At 40.6% G+C, this 20,829-nt stretch overlaps 1 protein-coding gene across 2 annotated transcripts in view; it reads left to right on the forward strand.

Annotated features, from left to right (window-relative positions):
• The first annotated feature begins 5,489 nt into the window (after positions 1-5,489).
• The window catches only part of HTR1E (5-hydroxytryptamine receptor 1E), an 85,414-nt gene continuing 70,074 nt past the window's right edge, over positions 5,490-20,829 (forward strand). Inside the window, exon 1 of one of the 2 annotated variants that reach the window (XM_050789375.1) lies at positions 5,490-5,838. The gene's annotated coding sequence lies outside the window, so the exon portion shown is untranslated. The remainder of the gene's footprint in view (positions 5,839-20,829) is intronic. The other variant, XM_050789374.1, reaches the window with a different exon arrangement.

Below are 20,829 nucleotides of genomic sequence, written 5' to 3' on the forward strand. Positions count from 1 at the left end.
GCAGAGGTGCATTCTAGAAGGCAAAGGTAGAGAAAGTTTAAGAAAGACTTGTGGTAAGCAATGCTAACACTGATGAAGGGGACAAGGACAGAAAATCAACCTCTGAATTTGGGAGTTATTATACAAAGTCACTGATGATTTTCCCTAGAAAAATTTGATAGCATGACTAAAGCAGAAGCTATATTCAGTTTGTTGAGGAATGAGTGAGAGGTAAGGAAGAAGAAATGCTGACCATGAATTCTTTTTCTTTTCATGACGTTAAATGGTAATGGCAAATAGAGGCAAAGATAATATAGATGAGAGAGAGATTCAAGAAAAAGTGGGGAGTAGAGAAGTGTACAGGGAATATTTAGGCTAGAGAATATCTATATGCAGGCTGGAAGAAAAGAGTCAGAAACCAGAGGCACAGACATTAAAAATAATCTTAGAAATGAATCTCCTTCTTACTCAGTAAATAAAAAGGAAAAGATCAGAGCAATAGCTAACACCCGTTACTTACTGTGTGCCAGCCACTGTTCCATGAACTTTAATGCACTGTCTCATGTAAGAAACCCTCGTAAAAGACTTATCCCCATTCTAGAGATGTTGGAAACTGAGACAAATGTACAATAAGTACATTTTTGTACAAAATGTACAATAAGTACCTAAGGTCACTCTGCTGTAAGTAGTGAAGCTGGAATCTGAACCCTGAAGTTCAGATTCAGAATGCTTGATGACCAGCCTACATATTGTCAAGCAGAAGGGTGAAAGCAGGGAGCTGCCCTAACATTGATGAATCACCTCCCAAATCACCAAAGGCTACCTATGAACACATAACAAGGACTTCCAGCTTTGACTAGGACTCAGGAGTGGCAGAAACAAAGAAGTTCTCCATTACAAGGATGCCTATGCATGAATAGGTGTCAGTTTCACAAGCAACCACCCTGTCCTTCACACCAGTTTCCAAACCTTGATCTGCACACTGCTTGTTTTTTGTGCCTTCATGGTTTCCACTTGTAAGTTATTTATTTAATAATACAGGGACTTGGGTACAAAAAAATAGAAAGAGTGAATAAGACCAACTATTTGATAGAACAACAGGGTTATTGTAGTCAATAATACTTAATTGTACATTTTAAAATAAAGAGTATAATTTAATTGTTTGTAACTCAAACAATAAATGCTTGAAGGGATGGATAGATACCCCATTCTCCATGATTTGCTTATTTCACATTGCATGCTTGTAGTAAAACATCTCATGTACTCCATAAATATATATACCTCCTATACACCCACAAAAATGAAAAATTCATAAAAATGAAAATAAAAAAGAACATAAAGGCAAAGGGACATAATTGTTTAGCCCACATGGTCATAACACAGGGCTTCTGGCCTGTCCATTTGAGAAAAGGGTTAGGCTGGTGAGTCCCCAGATGCACACGCATGCCACATAGTGATAGCTCCCTGGAGCACAGAGAAGCATGCTCTGGAAGGCAGGAAGACGGAAAAATTAGCCCTACACAAACAGGGCCTACTCAGACTCTACATATCTTTCCAAAGCCCCAATTCCTCCACAGAGGTTTCTCTGCTCCTTCAGCTCCTTCATGTAGTCATTCATGTAAATGCCTTCACCTACCTTGGGTTTTTAGTTCTTTTAGAGAAGGGACCAAGCCCTACATCTCTTTCAAACTTCCAGGTGGGAGGTGTTCAAGAAATCGTTATTGAAAATGTATCAACTATTTCTACTCATGAGTAAGTGAGCTGCTTCTCATGATTACTTTTGATGAAAAAATGTGTTGATCATGAACCACTGTCAAGATCACTAGCGCTTGAGGTTTGTTCCACCAAGTCTGCCTTAATATTTCCTCCTGGGAACAAATATTAGCACATGCCAACAGGGAGTAAGAGCCAGTTTTTGGTCAGAGAGTAGAGCTTTTTCTCAGCACAAGGCCACCTTGCCAACTGTTCCCTGAACAGTTTAGATCTAGATGATGTATTCTAATCAATTAAGCTGTATTCTAATCAATTAAGCTATATTCTAGTTGATTAAGCTAATCAACCTAAATTCATTATTTTGCTCCCTGTATCATAAGGTTGGTGAACACAGTTAGCCAATAGTATCTGCAAATAAAACATTTTGTAGTGAAAATGCCTTCATTCAAAAGCATTGCTGGAGATTGTTGTCAATTTAATAATTTATTCACAAAATATTGTGACTCTCAGGCCCATCTCTACAGAAGCCCTCCCTGGAATCCTTCCCAGTGGAGGAAGCCTGCTTTTTATTCACTTGACATCAGGCTTAGCCATATGATTTGGGTTAGCCAATGGAATGTGAGCATAAGTGATTTATCTCATAATTCAGCTGAAGCCTTAAGAACCACTGTGATGTTCCCCCATTACTCTTCCCTCTACCATGAAAATGGCCTGGCTTCTTCAGTCTGGATCCCAAAATGCAGTTGCAGACAATCCACGGCTAATACCTTTATTAGCAAGCCACTAACTTCTACCATAGCAAGCCACTGAGATTTGAGGGTTATGCTTGGTTACATTAGCATAACTTCCTGAAAGCTGACAAATGTTAAAACCTACCTATAAACATTTCATTCTCTCCCTCTGGCCTTTGTCACACCACAGACATAAAATGCAGTTTGAAGCTCAGTCTCTGAAATCAACAGTAAAATGAGAGAACTATGTCACAGGGTTGTTGAAATTGTTTAGCGGAATAGTGTATGGAGAGCACCTAGGATGGTGTGAGCTCCCTCACCACCATAGCACCTTCCCTTCATGTTTCATTCCCATTTCCACGGTAGAGGTAGGAAATGACAGACAATGTCAACCAGAATCTTGATTCTTCTCTGTAATCATGTGATGAACAAGTTATACACAGTTCCTGCCTCACAAAACTTGTAGTCTTACTTCTAGCAGAAAAATGTACCATGTGCATGCTTGCTTCCTCATCCATTAATGTGAAGTTCTAGCATCCAAGTGAAAACTTAACAAATGTAATTAGGATTGTCTAGGAGATGGAGGGAATCCATTGTTCATTATTTTTCCCTCTCCCAACCACTATCAACCACCCCACCACCTATACACACCACCACTGCCAGCACCACTTCCAGCAATTACTCCCTGGTCCTAAAACCTGGATTAGATTGCCCTCCTTTGTGCTCCCATAATATCCTGTACTTCCCCCTTCTCCAAACTGTTACTCTGGAATGGATTTACTAGTTTGGGACTCAGTCTTCCCACTGAGAGAATAAACTGTTTCTTCGTTATTTTAGTCCTAGAAGTTGCCTTGTGCCTCAAACACGGTAGATATTTATCAACATTTTTTGAATTAACGAATGAGTGGATTTGATAATTTCTTCATAATGACTTTTTAGTTCCTGCTGCAAGTTGATGAATTTTTTATGCCAGATGTCCAGGGCTCCATGCAATCCTTATAGTTTTTTAAGTGACAAGGAATTCTCTATTATGAAATGGGGATGTATACCTACAATCTTAAAGCACTCATAGAGCCCACTGGAAATTCAAATGGGTAATACAAATTGAATTATCAGCTCTTGACTAAGAGAGCATTGATTTTATTAAAACTGGTGAAATATATGCCAGAAGTTAATTAATAGCTTGAAAATAATCAGACACTTCATAAAGCTGAACATCTGCCAAAAAGCGGGTATTCTGAGGTATGCTCAGGATCGTTTCCAAGTGTATAATATTTGTTTCCATAGTTCTTTACATTGTAATAACCAAAAAATAGGTAAATCAATTTTTTAAAAAGGAATTTAACAAACTCATATTTCCTTTATATTTTGGAGGAACTCCAAATTTGCCAGAATAGGACAATGTCCTTACTTACTCTCTTGGAATATCTAAAAAAACTTCAGTCCTATAAGATTCTTTTTTTAAATGAGGAATGATTCTTGTTCTGTTTATTTTTACATAATACCTTTATCATCAAACAAACTTCAAGCTGTGTCATCTTTAGTAGAAAAACATATTTCCACCTCATCCTCCTGTTAGACTTCAGTCTACTTAAGCCTATTCTCAGTTTAATGGGATTAACAGAAGCAAATCACAATTCAAGACTATAGTTTACCAATCTTCCTTTCTCTTGTTCAGTGAAATTCCCCTGACATCCATCAGTCAGCCGCTGCTGGCCTTGAGAGGCACTCCAGAAGGCAGGAGGAAGGGCACGTAGGCTTGCTTTTTGAACTTAAGAAGGGTTTCATTTGGTTTAGAATTGCCAAACTTCAAAAAATAAATAAATAACTTAAAGTGCTTTTCAGATCAGCCATAAGGCTGCAAACCAGAAAGAAAAGTGTGAGGCAGGTGTTTGGGGAAGCTACCCAAGTTGCCTACATAATTTCCAAGGTCCTTCCAACTCTAAGATGCGTGTATCAGGTTGTCTACAGACCATACTCTCTCCATAAGATTGTCTAGTTCATTTTATGGCTAGTCTGAACAATCTGATTTTCTTTTTTTACAATGGCAGGGACTCGATCCATGTTAAGCTTCAAAGTTGAGTCGCCCAAGTTCTCCACAGAGAATAACCAACCAACCCTAAGGAAGCTTCTTTTAGCATTGCCAGGATTCTGTAAAGTCCCTTCCAGCTTAACTTTTCTGACCTTGCCGCAGCAGCACATCAAAAAGAACAGCCCTGGCACCCTAAGAAGAGCACAAAGCCCTCTGCCAACCTGAGATGGCACCCAGGTAGACTTCCCTAAAAAAAAAAAAAAAAAAAAAAAAAAAGGCAAGGCTGCTTCACCAGGTCTTTCAGCCCCAACCACTCCATCCTCCGTCTCCTTTTCTTCTCTGCTTTCCCCATCCCTCTTCCCCACTTCCACTTTGACCCACCCCAATTTTCGTCCACTTCTCCCTCACCCCTTCCTTGTAATCTCTCTCCTTGAGGCGTTCTGTGGATGTTGACTGTAATCTCCCCTGGAGGAAAGCTAAGAAATGCACCTCCAGAGGGTTTGCCTGTTGGAGCCCCGCAGAGAAGGCATGCAAATCTGTCAACCGCTGTTCCTCTCCCTCCTCAACCCAGGTTCTCTGCAGAAGAGGGGAGTAGGGTCTGCCCCCTTGTTGCATCTATTTTCCCCTTCTCCGCCAGGGCTGTGGCCCGCAAGGGGCTCAGGAGGTGAGTCCCTTGCACACACCGGCAACCCCGCAGGCCCCGTTTATAACACGGACAGCCCTGCCCTCTAGTGTTTGCAACCGGGAGCCCTAAGGCGCCATCAGCTCCATAATATCTCTTTTACAACCTAAGCAAGACCTGGAGCACCTCGGAGCTGCGACCTCCAGTTCACAACACCACCTGCCTCACACCCGGGCTCATCTTTTCATCCCACCCCCACCCGACCCCCCTCTCTGTTCACGGTGTCCCGGGAGGCTGCGACCTGCGTAGATGATTTAGCAGACTGCCCCTGCCCCTGCTTCTGCTCCTCCTCCTCCTCCTCTTTCTTCCCCTCTCTCTCTCTCTCTCTGTCGCCTCCTCTTCCAGCCCAGGCGCCCAGACTCGGCGAAGCGCAGTGCCTGCCACCCGCGGTGCCTCGGGCTGCCCGGCGCGCCGCGCTCCCAGGTTCTGTCTCGCCGCACCCCGGCGGGCACTGGCGCGGGCAAGGACGCTGGCGGGGAGAACGCCCTGGGTTCAACGCATTCCTGAATCGAATGTTGAGAAAAGCAGTGCTTTGATCCAGCTCCGGAGAAAAAGGAGCGGGTTCCGAGTGAGACTTCTGGAGCCAGCGGGACGCCCCAGTTTGCCCAGTGCGGCACGGCTGCACGCACCATCCACAAGGTGAGGGGCGCACACCTTCCGGGACGACCTTGGCTTCCTCTTCTTACCCGCACCCACTCCAGGTACTCTAGATCTGGCTTGGGAATGTTTGCCAGCTTTGAGGCGCAAAGGCGGCGGGAGTTGGGATGCGGGGTGTCGGAGGGAGACTATGAGGGTCGCCCAGGCACCGTGCCTGCCCCCTGGATTATAGTACTGAGCGCATTTCTTGTTCAAACAATTCCTCAAATGTGTGAACCTGAGAATCAACATCGTGTGTAACTGTGGTTTGAGCATTTCATCCCGCTTCCTTGCAAAAGGATTAGAGGCAGTTTAAAGATTAAATAGGTATGGAACGGGTGCTGGGGGGTGCCGGGGAAAACTTGAGTAGAAATCACAGGGAGGTGGTGTGCTCCAGGGACCCCGGGAGGACGGTGTGATTTCAAAGCCAGCTGATTAAAAAATCTTTGATTAGAAAGGACTGCAGGTTGCTCCAGCCCTCAGAAAATAACTATGTGCTCAGTCCTGATAAAATACCCAGGTGAGGAGGTAACGGGACAGGCTCATTTTTTTTTTTTTTAATACAAAATAAATCTTGGAAGTAAGAGTTAAGATGAGAAGTTTGATCTTAAGCCATCTCCACCCAACACTGCAAGGTGAGAGGCTGGCCCCCTACCTAATGAAAATGAAAGGAAATTGAGTTTAAAGGGAAGTGATTCCAGCTCCTATCACAGGATCATAGTGGTTTTGCATCTATATGTATGTTTCTGCCTGTGCCCAGTTTTGGAAGAAAGGACCTTGTATTCAACCCAATGCTGCTTGTCCTTGAGTTAGAAGGATAAGGCAGAGGGTGTCAGCATCCCAAGGTGCTTCTTCCTAACCTCTCTTATTGTCCTTCCTTGCCTCCTGTACCAAATCTCTTGGGAAGGGAGCAGCCCAGAAGGAAGTAATAGATCGTCAAATGGGTTAGGAGAGCAGTGTTCTTTCAAAAATAATTTAGGCTCATTTCATCATTCTTATGTTTTCCCTCAAAACTCTAAGCAGTACATCGTCCTAAGCTGAATTTAACATTGCTCCAGAATATGTATTACCATGGTTATACATTCAGACACAATATGCATAACCTTAAACAGCCAGGATGCACTTGTGAGTCAGGGGCTTCCCTTACTTAACCCTGTGCAAGAGAGGCAAAGCAGGCACCGGGGTCTGATTCCCTGTGCGGTCTCCTTCATGAGGAGCCTATGTGAAATACCTTTGAAATACAGAGAAGATTGAGACAGCTTTTCTCTTTCTGGTACAGTTGTTTTCCTGCTGAATTCGATAAGATGACCCTGTCTTCAACAAATAAATGACTGGAGGCGTTTGTGGCCCATTTAACAAAAGCACAAAATATGCCTACCTCGGTTTTTTCTCCCTTCAGAGCTTTAGCCTCCAGCCCACGGAGTTGTGATGATGAAGCTCACCTCCCAGGTGGGACTCAGATCAGTTTCTGTATCATATTTAAAACAGAGTATGTTGCTCATTTCTAAAATTGCATAGCACCTCACCACTAACTATTTTGCTGCATAGAGGTGGGAGAAGTACTTCTGCCCAGGTATTTCATCACTATGAGAGCTATACAGAGAAACTCAATCAAATCCTGATTCACCATTGTTGATAGAACTTAATTATTGTGTCATCATCACCTGATATGGGCTGCAGAAGCTCCAAGGATTGCTATAGATCTCAACTGAGATTTCTAATGACAACTAGAAAGGAGCCTTTTAAAGTGTAGCCATGACTCTAGTCATTAGGTATATGGATGTTCAAATATTCCCTTAGGTGACTGTTTTTGCTTTCATAACAATTTCCAAGGATGAAAACTTAGCAGATTATTTTTATAATGAAGAGTATTCAAATTAACAATGTGTATCCACCAGCTAACAAATTTTAAATTCCACAGAAATCAACATCACAAACATAGTAAGCTCAAGTTTTCATTCTTTCCTCTTCTGCCATAATGACTTCATTCAAGGCATAGTCCCAGATCAAGTGCATGGAGAGGATGGCTCATGTCTCTCAACATTTGCCCAAGGGAATGGTGCCTTCCTTGCAACTCAGCATGATGTCACCTTTGTTAGCCATTCTGGTGTCTATACAAAGTATTTGCTCTCCATTTCTTGTTATTGATGCCTGGTCAGAAGCAATCATATAAATAAGTTTCCATTCTTTTGAGGAAGATAACAAAGTCAGAATTTCTCAGAAGTGGTACCAAAGAAGAGACAAAATCTAGGATACGTCTCTAGTTCAGGTAACACTGCAGTGCATTTCCATTTCCTGCTGGGTTATTATTGAAGAGGGAAGCAAGATATATCATTGGCAGCACATTGTTCCCACCTGGATCAAGCACCGCCCATTCCCCAGGTGGGCTCAATATGCTACCCCCACCACCACCAAGATACCAAGGCTTCAAATGAAAAGTAGATCTCAGCCAGGCATGATGGCTCACACCTGTAATTCCAACACTTTGAGAGGCCAAGGCGGGAGGATCACATGAGCCCATGAGTTCAAGACCAGCCTGGGCAATATAATGAGCTCTCGTCTCTACAACACATTTTAAAATGAGCCAAGTATAGTGGTGTGCACCTGTAGTCCCAGCTACCTGGGAGGCTGAAGTGAGAGGATTGCTTGAGCCCAGAAAACCAAAGTTGCAGTGAGCCAAGTTCATGCCACTGCACTCCAGCCTAGGTGACAGAGCAAGACTATGTCTCAAAAAAAAAAAAAAAGAAAAGAAAAGAAAGAAAAAGAAAGTGGATCTCTTTGCAGAAAGCCTCAGGCCCTGAACTTTTCTGTCATCTTCTCATTACTCAAGTGTCTAATTCCCTACATCTCACTTTTACACACAGGTCATTTTTTTTTTTCATGTTTGTTTTATTGCCCACCTTGGAATTCTATTTCTACACTACTCTTTAAAAGTGAAAGATCAAATCTAATACTCCAATGTGGGAAAGCATTCCCTCTATTTTTACAAGCTTATTTACACAAAAAAATAAGCTTGAGACTGATCAAAGGCTGACTTTCTACCAAATAGGAACTTATTTTTTATGTCATAAATTATCAAGGCCATCTCAAGGCAGAGGTGAGTTTAGCATCTCATGCTTTATGCTCCTTTCTTCTCCACCTATCAGATTTTTATTATGTGTGAAATTATATGAACATAAACCCCAGGAAAACATTGAAGATGAGTGTGCCATCATAAGTGACGAGGGGATAGATGAACAGGGAAGAGAAATGGGGCAGCAGCACTTTAGAATGACTTATTTCTCTCTTGTTTTTTCCTCCCCGAATCATTTTCTAAAACCGGTATTGTGGCCCCTAAATTTGGGGCTTAGGTCAGTCAACTTATCAAAGTTCATCTTCCTGGCGAGGAAAGGACTTTCATCAAAATCCCAGCTACTTTTTATTCATTCTCACATTTTGTGGATTAAGAAACTGAGAACCAGAATTTATAGAGATCATTCAATCAATTGTCATATTCCTGGATCACAACAAATTGATAAAATTCTTGAGAACCCTCTTTCTAATACAGATTGACTGTAATTTTGTCTTTCTTTTTTAGTTCTCTTATTTTCTCTTATTTCTCTTATCCACTGTGGATTATCTGGTTTACTGCAGTCCTTACCCAAATAGATGTCAGTGTTTTTGTCCCGTTGTTGTATTGCCCTAAAACACGTCAAATGAAAAGTACACATAGCCAACTGGACACTTTAATAGGTTTATTGTTAGCACTCCCTCATGTTGATCAATTCTCACCACATGCAGCTATAGGATTAGGAAGACAAAATCCTTTAGAAGAGGCTGTAAAACCTAATCCTGCATCTGGATCATTTTTAACTACAAGTTGTAAGAGGAATGAACATCTCTGGATTTCTAGTTATCAGTGCAGACCAGATGGAAGGCCTTTATGAAATCTGGTGTGAGAAGGAAAGCATTTTATAGCAAGAAGAAAATATCTTGAGAATTAGCGACCAGCAGCAGCAGCTAGCTATTCTAAAACTCTCAGATCCTCCTAATGACCCCATCTACCTAAAGTGCCCAAATAAAGTAAAACCAGACCCCATGAAACATCTTTCCTCAGATGCAGCTGTTCTTTATTGCTTTATCAGATAACGAGCATGTGGTGATATTTCCAAGAGATTTGGGAAGGATCTGACACAAACATTAAAGTATAGGTTTTTTTAGGATAGCCTACCCAAGAAAGTTAAATTTGTGTCAAGATTCACATTCTTGGGAATTGAAGACAAGCCAGAGTGTCTTTTTGAAGTAAACACCAAATAGATAGTGAGATTGACAGAGAATAACTCCCAAAAAGTGACTTTAGCTACAATATCCTAATAATGTTCAGAGTCATGAGTTCATTCACCTGCACTTGTAGGGAAACGAAAAGGAAGCAGGAGGTAACATATGCTGAGTGTCGGCTATGTTTCAGGAACTATGCTAGGAGCTGCACGTATGTTCTTTTGTTTAATGCTTACCAAAGCACTTCAATGTAAGTATTATTGGCCTCACCATTCAATCATTTATTAAAAAATTATATATATCCTCCATCTACCTAGCCTTCTGTGCTTTTACAGAAGTGCAAAAAACTCAGAGTGGCAGTGAACACACATGGGGGAAAAACAAGAGAGAAAGTTTGAGAAGTGTGTGTGAGTCATGGAGAGGAGCCTATCAAATTCCTCTTTACCTTCAGAGGAATCATTTAACAATGTTGGTGTTTTGTTTTATTTGAGACAGAGTCTCTCTGTGTTGCCCAGGCTGGAGTGCGGTGGCACAATCATGGCTCACTGCATCCTCAAGCCGGCAGGCTCAAAGGATCCTCTCACCTGTCTTCCAAGTAGCTAGGACTACAGGCACAGGCCACCATGCCTGGCTAATTTTTTTTTTTTTTTTTTTTTTTTTTTTTTTTTTTTTTTTTGGTAGAGATGGGTCTCCTTATGTTGCTGAGGCTGGTCTCAAACTCCTGGGCTCAAACAATCCTCCTGCCTCGGACTCCCAAAGTATTGGGATTATGAGCATGAGCCACTGCACATGGCCCATTGTAGAATTTTTAAAGGTATTTGCGAAGAATAATACACATACAGAAAAGCGTACACATCGTAAGTGTTAAACTCAGTGACTTTTCTCAAAGTAGGCATACCTACGTAACTACCCACTGCCAAGATAAGAAATAGAACATCACCACTATACAAATTCCTTTCCTATTCCCACCCAGTCACGACTTCATCCTCCTCCTTAAACGGAACCTACCTGACTTCCAAGATCACAAATCATTGTAACTCTCATATACATGTAGATCATATGGAATGCTCTCTTGTCATTTGATTCAATGTTGTATTCATGAGATTCATTCATGTGGATGGTAATACCAGAGGCTTGTTTATTTTTTGTTGTTATATAATGTTATATAAATATGTCACAATTTAATTACACATTCCACCACTGATGTACATTTGGGTTGTTTCTAGGTTTTCGCTATAATGAATAACACATTATAGTATCTCAAGCTATTAGCTAAGACGATTAGTTTTGTGTTAGGGAGAGTTCACTCTGGCTGTAACATGGAGTTGAAGGGAGTGGGCCTGGTAGAGGCAAAGGCTACAATGAGAGCCCGAACCGAGGCAGTAACCGTAGACATGGAGAGAGAGAAACGGAAACCAGATGAATTTCGGCTATGGGAGAAGAAGGAAATGATAATGTGTTGAGATTCAATGGATGTGAGGAGTGAAGGGGAGGATAGAATGCAGAACAACTCCTAAATTTCTAAACCTGTAGATAATGTTTCCTTTCGCCATGACTGAGAACACAGGAGAGTGAAAAAGAACGTATGTACTGAATCTCAGAAAGGCTAAAAGGATTGCCCAAGGTGACTCCAAACCTGTGCTTCTGCACAGATTATTTTCTCACTATGTCTTTTCTCACATAGTTCTCACTATGCCCCTTCCTCCTACAACAGCCCCCATCCCCACCTGCAAATGGTAATGGGTAGCCACCTAAAAAGGAATATGACTACTTCATATTTCCCGAACGGGTGAGCTATGAATCATTTGCTTTTCCCCTCAATTTTGTCTCCCTTTAGCAGCACAATTACAAAAACGAAGGAGATGTTGATCAGTTAAAACTTTGTTTTACCTTTTAGACTACAAGATAGAATTCAGGAGAAATGAATGGATACAAAGGAAGCGGAATTTGTGGAGGGTAGTCTTTGGCTGGCTGGTTCAAGAGGACACATCCAGTTAACAAAATGTTCAGAGAGTCGGTTCCAACCCTTCATGGCAGAACTTTCTAACCATATCTGAAAATACAAGTAGATTGTCCATACGGTGTGTTCTTTACATCATTAGAAGTAATTAGGCACAGCCTAGGCAGCAGAGTGAGACTTCGTCTCAAAAAAAAAAAAAAAAGAGTGATTAGGCAATGTCTTTGGGGGCATATGTCAGGTTGGGTTCTCCAAGAAAAAGGCTCTGAGATGGGGTTTAGTATGCAGGATGTTTATTAGGAAATGCCTTTGGGAACCACGCTGAAGGAATAAAAGAAGGACGCAGGATTGGATTGTGCTACAAAACGGGCCCAACAACATTCATAGCTGACTCCATGGTGAGCAACTCTGAGCTAAAAAGATCCATGAGAGTTGTCCCAAGGTGAGCCAAAATAGGTCTTCCTTTCTCCCATAGTCACTGAGTGTGGTCTTCTCCCGGAAAGGCATGCTCTTGGGGGAGGCAGCTTTCTCCAGCTGAGGACATTCCTGAAGGGGCTGACAGTCGAAGACTGTTCTGACAGCAAGACCAACAGCTGGGGCTACAATGAGAGGCAGAAATCTTGATGAACATATATGACCCCTTGATGAACAACTTCTCTTAAGAGGGTAGAAAAGGTATATTGATAACTTTCTTCAGTGGGAACTTTATAGATGATCCTAAAGAAACTGCGTTTTGTGGGGGTTGTGTGTGTGCATGTGTGTGCATGATGGTATCGTATTTAATGCTTGAAATAAACTTCACTATAGCTTTTTCATGGTTGGACCTGCATGACAACTGAAATACAATAAAAAACTGCTCATGAAAAACCTCCCTTTACTATCTGTGCCTGTTCAACTCAGTGATTGTATCCTGCAAACAAATTTTATGCTGTGCACTTTTCAAAAAGGGGCTAACTGAAGAACCTTTCCCAGGCAGAGCAGACTCTGCCAGGGAAGATTCCTTCTCTCACATCAGACACAGCAGCCCTTATGCCTCTGACTTCATGATTCATTCTGTCTTTGCTTTCGATGCTGGGACTGCTGCCCCTGGCTTTCACACACCTATATTCAGTGAATTCCTACCAAGAGCCACTCCACAAAATTTTTATGACCTAGAAGGGGCAGAATTACAGTCTGTTTTCTGCCTCCATCCCAGCTCTATTCCTGGATATGATTGACTTTCTCCTTTACTTTGACCTCCTTTAGGAAATAGTTTTGGTATCTGCAAAAACATCGTTATTAAAGAAACATGGGGTTGTTAAAGCATGCCATTGGCTATTTGACCTTTGTTGTGTTAATTTTCTGTTACATCCTTATTCCAGTTCTCCAGTTCACTTCTCTTATTTGTAATTTAATGCTCTCCCTCACTTTGTTCTTATCATGACCCAAAATAAATTATTTGCCCAGTCTGCACCTCAGTTGTCGCATCTCTAAAATGAAAATAGCAACCCCTGCCTTCAATACCAGTTGGAAGGAGTAAAGAAAGAGTGATGCTGCATAGGCTGGGAAGAAATAATAGGTGTTATTACAATTAATATCTTTATTATTATTCCCATGAGATGAGTTGTATAAATAATCCTGGCCTTAATCTAGGTGAAGTGTGTGGTGCTGGCCTTATAGAAAATAAAGACAGATAAGTACAGGCTGAGTTTCACTGCAGTGAACCCTGTCGACAAGATTTGTTCTCTTTTAATTCCCAAACTTTGCCTCAGATCAGGTACAGCCTCAAGACCTAGCGCATGCCCTTGAGTGCTATCTTCTCCAACCATAAATCCCCAAACTCTGAATCCACTGACACATTATTTCTTTATGCATGCAGGAAAAGAGACCAGTCCCTGTCTGTCACTTTGGAGTTCCATTTGCAGTTGCTCTGCACCCAGAGAGTCACATGAATTCTGTATGTTCTATAATGATGCTTCTCAAACCTTAGTGTGCAGAAGAATCACATGGAAAGCATGTTAAACCTCAGACTCCTGGCCCCCACCTGTAAAGCTTCTAGTCAGTAGTGTGGGGTAAAGCCCAGAATGTGCATTTTTAACAACCTTCCAGGTGATGCTGATGCTGCTAATCTGTAGACCACACTTTGGGTAGCGTCGATCTACAGGGTTCTGCATGATGTACAAAAAAATGTGTCTATTATAACCACATAAACAAAAGCCACATAACAGAACTTACTCTCAAAGAGCTAGCCCTGATTATAGACATGTCATCTTTAAGCAGGAAAATATGTTGCAAATATTTTATTACCAGAATTTTCTTTATGGGGAACTCAAATTGTCTTTAAAAATGAGTAAGAATATCACATCGATGAACCAAGGGTCAGCTGAAAATTTACCAAAAGTTTATAAAGTTCAACATATATCCATAGTTTCTTTAAAATTCTTAGAAAACTAGGAATAGAAAGGAACAATTTTTCACAATGAGGATGTCCTTCTCAAACAATTGTCAACATGCTATTAGTAAAACACCGTAGAGATACAAGAGGGATGCCTGCTATTCCCATCATTATTTGACACTTATCTAAATGTATAACCAATATGTAGGGAGGAAGGAGGGAGGGAGGGAGGGAGGGAGGGAGGAAGGAAGGAAGGAAGGAAGGAAAGGAAGGAAGGAAGGAAGGAAGGAAGGAAGGAAGGAAGAAGTATTTATAAATATTGGTCAGGGAAAAGCTTTAATTACAGATTACATAATTAGCTACTAGGAAAACTCAAGGGGATAAATAAAAATGCCATTAGAAAGAATGAGAGAACTCAATAAGGTGGCTAGCTACAACCGCTTGCCTGGTTAGCAACAACATAATCATAGGGATTTATATTATGCTTGTACACTGTTGGGCAGAAAACATACCCGAGAGGTATAAAAGATGCTGTTAGCATCCAAGAAAAATGGGAAAGGAAAGCCCACCTCATCTGAGGAAGATGGAGGAAGAAGAACCTACAGAAAAGGACTCCACATTCCAAACTCATCCCTCTGGATTCAATAATATTTATCCTACATGATTTCTGACAGTGTCGTTTGTCATTGTAATTAATTATTTCCTGTAAGTAGACAAGAATTGTATACTTACTCAAGTACCTTACATTTTAAACTTTAATACATAGTGCTAATTTTAATGTTGAACTCTGCCCTAGTCAAGGAAGTATTTGTCACCTAACACAAGAATTTGATATAGAGTAATCCATAAACACTATCCTACCATATAGTTCATCACAATTTAACATTCAAGGAAAGAAGCATGATTTCCTCTTTTATTATGCTTTCATTTGAGCTGTTTTAACTTTCTTATTCTTTCCTTCTGAGCCTAATTCAGTTCCTTATGCAGATGCTCTAAAAATCAAGCATTAAATATGTAACTTAATTTATAATTAGCAAATAAATCATTTACAAGATACATTCATATTGGCAAGCATATTTTATTTCACAGATTGTAAACTGGTAAAACAAGGTAATCTCCTCACCCTCTCTGCAATACGGTAAGCCTGTTTCTAAGACTACCCGAGGTTTTACTTTATGTCCTAGCCATTGGAGAACCAGACTGTACTGACCCCAGGGTTTGGTGACTTACATATAAATGAAGCATCTTACCAAGAAGGGATGAAAAATGACTTTAGAGGAGGCAAAACTCTCAAAGCTCACAAGACTTGATTAGTTTCAGCGTGGTGACAGAGGCAATGCTCTTGTGATGCAGATGGAGTAATTTCTCCAGCACAAAAGATGTCCAGCCAGGTCCCACTGGCTTTGAGATAATCTCTCACATTGTGTTAAGTGTACTGAGTGCTCTTTCTCAGACTTACGTACCATTAGCATGCATTTAATTAACAATGATTACATATTATTATCATTACCACATATTCCTGTTATATTAAAATACATGAAATTTGTAGCTATGTTTTGCCTGTTTAGTAAAATAAGTCTGAATCTAAGGGTGAGAGGGTCTACACACAGCCGAGAGGATGGGGTATTAACCCAGGCCTGTGTGAAGATATTTGCATCTCATGGAATGCTCTCCAGAGAACAAATTGACCTGCCCTGTGGATATCAGCTAACCTCTCACCAGCTTCCTCAGGTCTTGCTGACTGTACAGTGAGTGCCACGGTGCCGGCGTGGCAGTGAAACACAGGCTCAACTCTACGGACCTGGGGTCAGAAGGCCGGGGTTAATACCCCATTCTCTTGGCTGTATGAGCTGCATGGTCTGTCATCATTACAATGGGGACAATCATACATGCCCTGTCTACCTCAGCCTCCTTTCACGGAAGTTTCTCAAAACAAAGTATGTATTGTGATTCATTGTCACCTGTGATGTCAAACTGCACCCTGTGTTATACTCCTAGGGGGTAACACAGCATGGGGCTCAAGCCCAAGCTCCGGAGTCCAGAAAGCCAGGTTCATATCCCAGCTCTGCCATCCATTAACTGCTTTCACATCTCTACACCTCAGTTTCCTCATCTGTTAGGGCTCACATAACAGTACCATGTCATAGGGCTATTATGAGGATTAAATATGTGTTATCTATGTGTTATCATTATCTATTGCTAAATAATAAATTACCCCCAAACCTAATGGCGTAAAGCAACAGATTTTTATTATCTCTATTATCATAGTTCTATGGGTTGGGAATCTGGGTATGGCTTAGCTAGGTCCTCTGGCTCAGGTCTTTCACTCACAAGCTGCCAAGTTTCAACCGAGACTGCAGACATCTCAAGGCTCAACTGGGGAAAGATATGCTTCCAAGCTCACTCATGTGGCTGTTGACAAGCCTAAGGTCCCAGCTGGCTGCTGGCTGTAGACATTCTTTTGCTACCACATGGACCTCTCTATAGGGCTACTAGCAAAACAGAGTGCTTCTTGCAGATGTTGCAGCTTACTCTCCTTGGAGCAAGGGCTAAGATTGAAAGACGGCAAAATGGAAGCCACGGTCTTTCTGTAACCTGATATCAGAAGTGATATCCCATGACTTCTGCTGTGTTCCTCATTAGAGACAAGACACTAGTTCCAGCCTAATTCAAGGGGAAGGGATTACACAGTGGGAGGAATACCTAGAAGAACCAAATCATTGAGAGCTGCCTGAGATACTGCCTGCCACAATATGATAACACATGAGAAGCTGTTTGATAAAGACTCAATTCAGTGTCACCTCATAGTTTTATCTCATAGTCATGTTCTCAGACTGAAATCAGATAATCTATGTCAAAGAATTTGTAAAATATAAAGCTCTACACAATATCAACATTTTATTAGTTTTATTAATGCTGAGAATCCAGTTCCACTTTATAGGTGGTGATATAAGAACAGCAAATCAATGATTAAGAGATGCGAATTCTACACATTGCTCTGTGTGTGACCTTGGAAAAGCCATTTATTTGTTTCATACCTTAGTTCTCTCATAAAAGTGATGATAATAACAGACTTACCAGGATAAAATAAGATAATAGACAGCCATGCAGCAGCACATTGACAATATTTTGGTCACCCACAAACCACATATATGACGGTGGTCCCAGATTATAATGGAGCTGAAAAATTCCTACAGCCTAGTGACATCATCGCTATTGCAATGTTGTTGTAGCACAATGTATCCCTCATGTGTTTGTGATGAGGCTGGTGTAAACAAACCTGTGCTGCCAGTTGTATAAAAGCATAGCACATACAATTATGTATAGTACACAATACTTGCTAATGATAATAAACAACTATGTTACTGGTTTATATATTTACTGTACTATACTTTTTATCATTATTTTGGGGTGTGTTCCTACTTAATAAAAAAAAAGTAAAAAGAAGTTTAACTGTAAAACAGTCTCAGGCAGGTGGTTCAGAAGGTATCCCAGTAAACAGCATTGTTATTACAGGAGATGACTGCTCCATGCATGTTATTGCCCCTGAAGGACCTTCCAATGGGACAGGATGTATAAATAGATACAGTGATACTGATAATCCTGCGCCTGTGTAGGCTGAGGCTAATGTGTCTGTATCTTAGTTTTGTTTGTTTGTTTGTTTGTTTGAGATGGAGTCTCAGTCGCCCAGGCTGGAGTGCAGTTACGCAATCTCGGCTCATTGCAACCTCCGCCTCCCAGGTTCAAGCGATTCTCTTGCCTCAGCTTCCTAGCAGCTGGAATTACAGGCACTCGCCACCATGCCCAGCTAATTTTTTGAATTTTTAGTAGAGACAGGATTTCACAATGTTGGCCATGCTGGTCTCGAACCCCTGACCTCAAATGATTCACCTGCCTCAGCCGCCCAAAGTGTTGGGATTACAGGCGTGAGCATCTTAGTTTTTAACAAAAAAGTTTGAAAAGGAAAGAAAAAATTTAAAGTTTTAAAAATGGAAAAAAGTTTTTAAAATAAGCTTATAAATAATGAGAATATTTTTGTATAGCTATACAATGTGTTTTAAGCTAAGTATTATTACAAAAAGAGTCAAAAAGGCTTTTTTAATTTAAAATTTTTGTGGGTTTTTTTTTTTTTTTTTTGAGATGGCATTTCGTTCTTGCCTCCCAGACTGGAGTGCAGTGGTGTGGTGATCCCAGTTCACTGCAACCTCTGCCTCCCCAGTTTCAAGCAATTCTCCTGCCTCAGCCTCCCAAGTAACTGGGATTACAGGCATGTGCCACCACGCCCAGCTAAATTTTGTATTTTCAGTAGAGATGGGGATTCACCATGTTGGCCAGGTTGGTCTCAAACTCCTGACCTCAGGTGGTTTACCTGCCTTGGCCCCCCAAAGTGCTGGGATTATAGGCATGAGCTACCACACCCGGCCTAATTAAAAAGTTTATAAAGTTAAAAAGTTATAGTAAGCTAAGGTTAACCTATTATTGGAGAAAGACAAAATATTTTTTACAAATTTGGTGTAGCTTAAGTGTACAGTGTTTTTAAAGTCTACAGTAGTGTACACTAATGTACTAGGCCTGCATATTCGCTCAACACTGACTCACTGACTCATCCAGAGCAGCTTCCAATCCTGCAGACTCCATTCATGATAAGTTCCCTATACAAGTGTCCCATTTTTTATCTTTATACCATATTTTTACTCTACCTTTCTATGTTTAGATATGTTTAGATACACAAATATCATTGTGTTACACTTGCCTACAGTATTCAATACAGTAACATGCTGTCTGGCTTCGTAGCCTAGAAGCAATAGACTATGCCACATAGCCTAGGTGTGCAGTAGGCTACACCATCTAGGTTTGTGAAAGTACACATTCTGATATTCACACAATGATGAAATGGCCTAACAATGCATTTCTCAGAATGTATGATGCATGGTTATATATAAAATTATGCTGAAATCTAAAAAAATGAGATGATGGTAATAATGACAATGATGAAGATGATTATATGTTTCAACTTCTACTCCATGGTCCTTTGAGGACAACTGAAGTAACTAGACATGATTTTCATCAGTTATGTTTTAAGTATATGTATCAAATCCAGCTACTCCAAGTTTTACAATGACTTTATATGGTTTAATCTTATCTTGCTGGACACATTAGATATGCTCCCCTGAAAGGTGGTTTGCAAACAGAATTTTTAGAAACTGAACCGTAATTAAAATGAGAGGCCAGGCACAGTGGCTCACCCTTGTAATCCCAGCACTTTGGGAAGCCAAGGCAGGCGGATCACCTGAGGTCAGGAGTTTGAGACCAGCCTGACCAACATGGAGAAACCCTGTCCCTACTAAAAATACAAAATTAGCCGGGCATGGTGGCACATGCCTGTAATCCCAGCTACTCAGGAGGCTGAGGCAGGAGAATCGCTTGAACCCAGGAGGCGGAGGTTGTGATGAGCCGAGATGGCGCCATTGCACTCCAGCCTGGGCAACAAAAGCGAAACTCCATCTCAAAAAAAAAAAAATGCACAGAGAAGGTTTCTATGTATCTAGTGGAATTTTAAAATGCTTGTCTCATCTTGTGATATCATTAATATTTTTGTAATATAAATAATTATCCTTATCTTATTATTTTAATTTTCTGGCATTATAGCAAGTGCCCTTGAATTGGGCACACCTGTATAAATATTTATAGTTACTTAAGAACTCACTAAACAACCTTTTGAAGTAGGCAAATAAAGCCAGCTCTTGGTTATCTCAAAGAGTTCTTTTTGTTTGATTCTTGTGTTATCTACATTTCTTCTTTCACTGTAAATTGGCATAAATTTGGCAGATGCAAAACAAGTGAAGTTCAAACTCCTCCATTCACCACTTCAAGGGATTTTTTTTTCTGCTTATAAGTATATTACATGTTCATTGTAGAAAATTTGGAAATGCAGAAAGGTATAAAAAATGTAGTTAAAGTTATTCTTATTGCCACCACTAAGAGGTAGCCACTATTGATACTTTGATGAATTTCTGCCTTACTGCTTTCCCTCTCTATAGGAAGAAAAGAGTGGTTTCTTTTTCAATTAAATCAGGAGTATATTATATACTTTTCTTGTATTCTGCTTTTTTTAATTAACATTATTTTTAAATGGTATTTCCATTTATTGATTCAACAACATAAATTAGTAAATATTGACTATATCCAAAGTGGAATTTGGATGAACTGTAAGAAATATAGTTAATAATTGAATTCAGATTTTTTAAATCGATTCCAACAATTGTGAAGTCGTTTTTTTTTTTTTTTTTTTTCCTTTTTTTTTTAAATTTTACTTTAAGTTTGGTGATACATGTGCAGAACATGCAGGTTTGTTACACAGGTGTACATGTGCCATGGTGGTTTGCTGCACCTATCAACCTGTCATCTAGGTTTTAAGCATGCGTTAGGTATTTGTCCTAATGCTCTCCCTCCCCTTACCCTTTACCC

Source organism: Macaca thibetana, chromosome 4 (assembly GCF_024542745.1).
Source record: "Macaca thibetana thibetana isolate TM-01 chromosome 4, ASM2454274v1, whole genome shotgun sequence".
NCBI lineage: Eukaryota > Metazoa > Chordata > Mammalia > Primates > Cercopithecidae > Macaca > Macaca thibetana.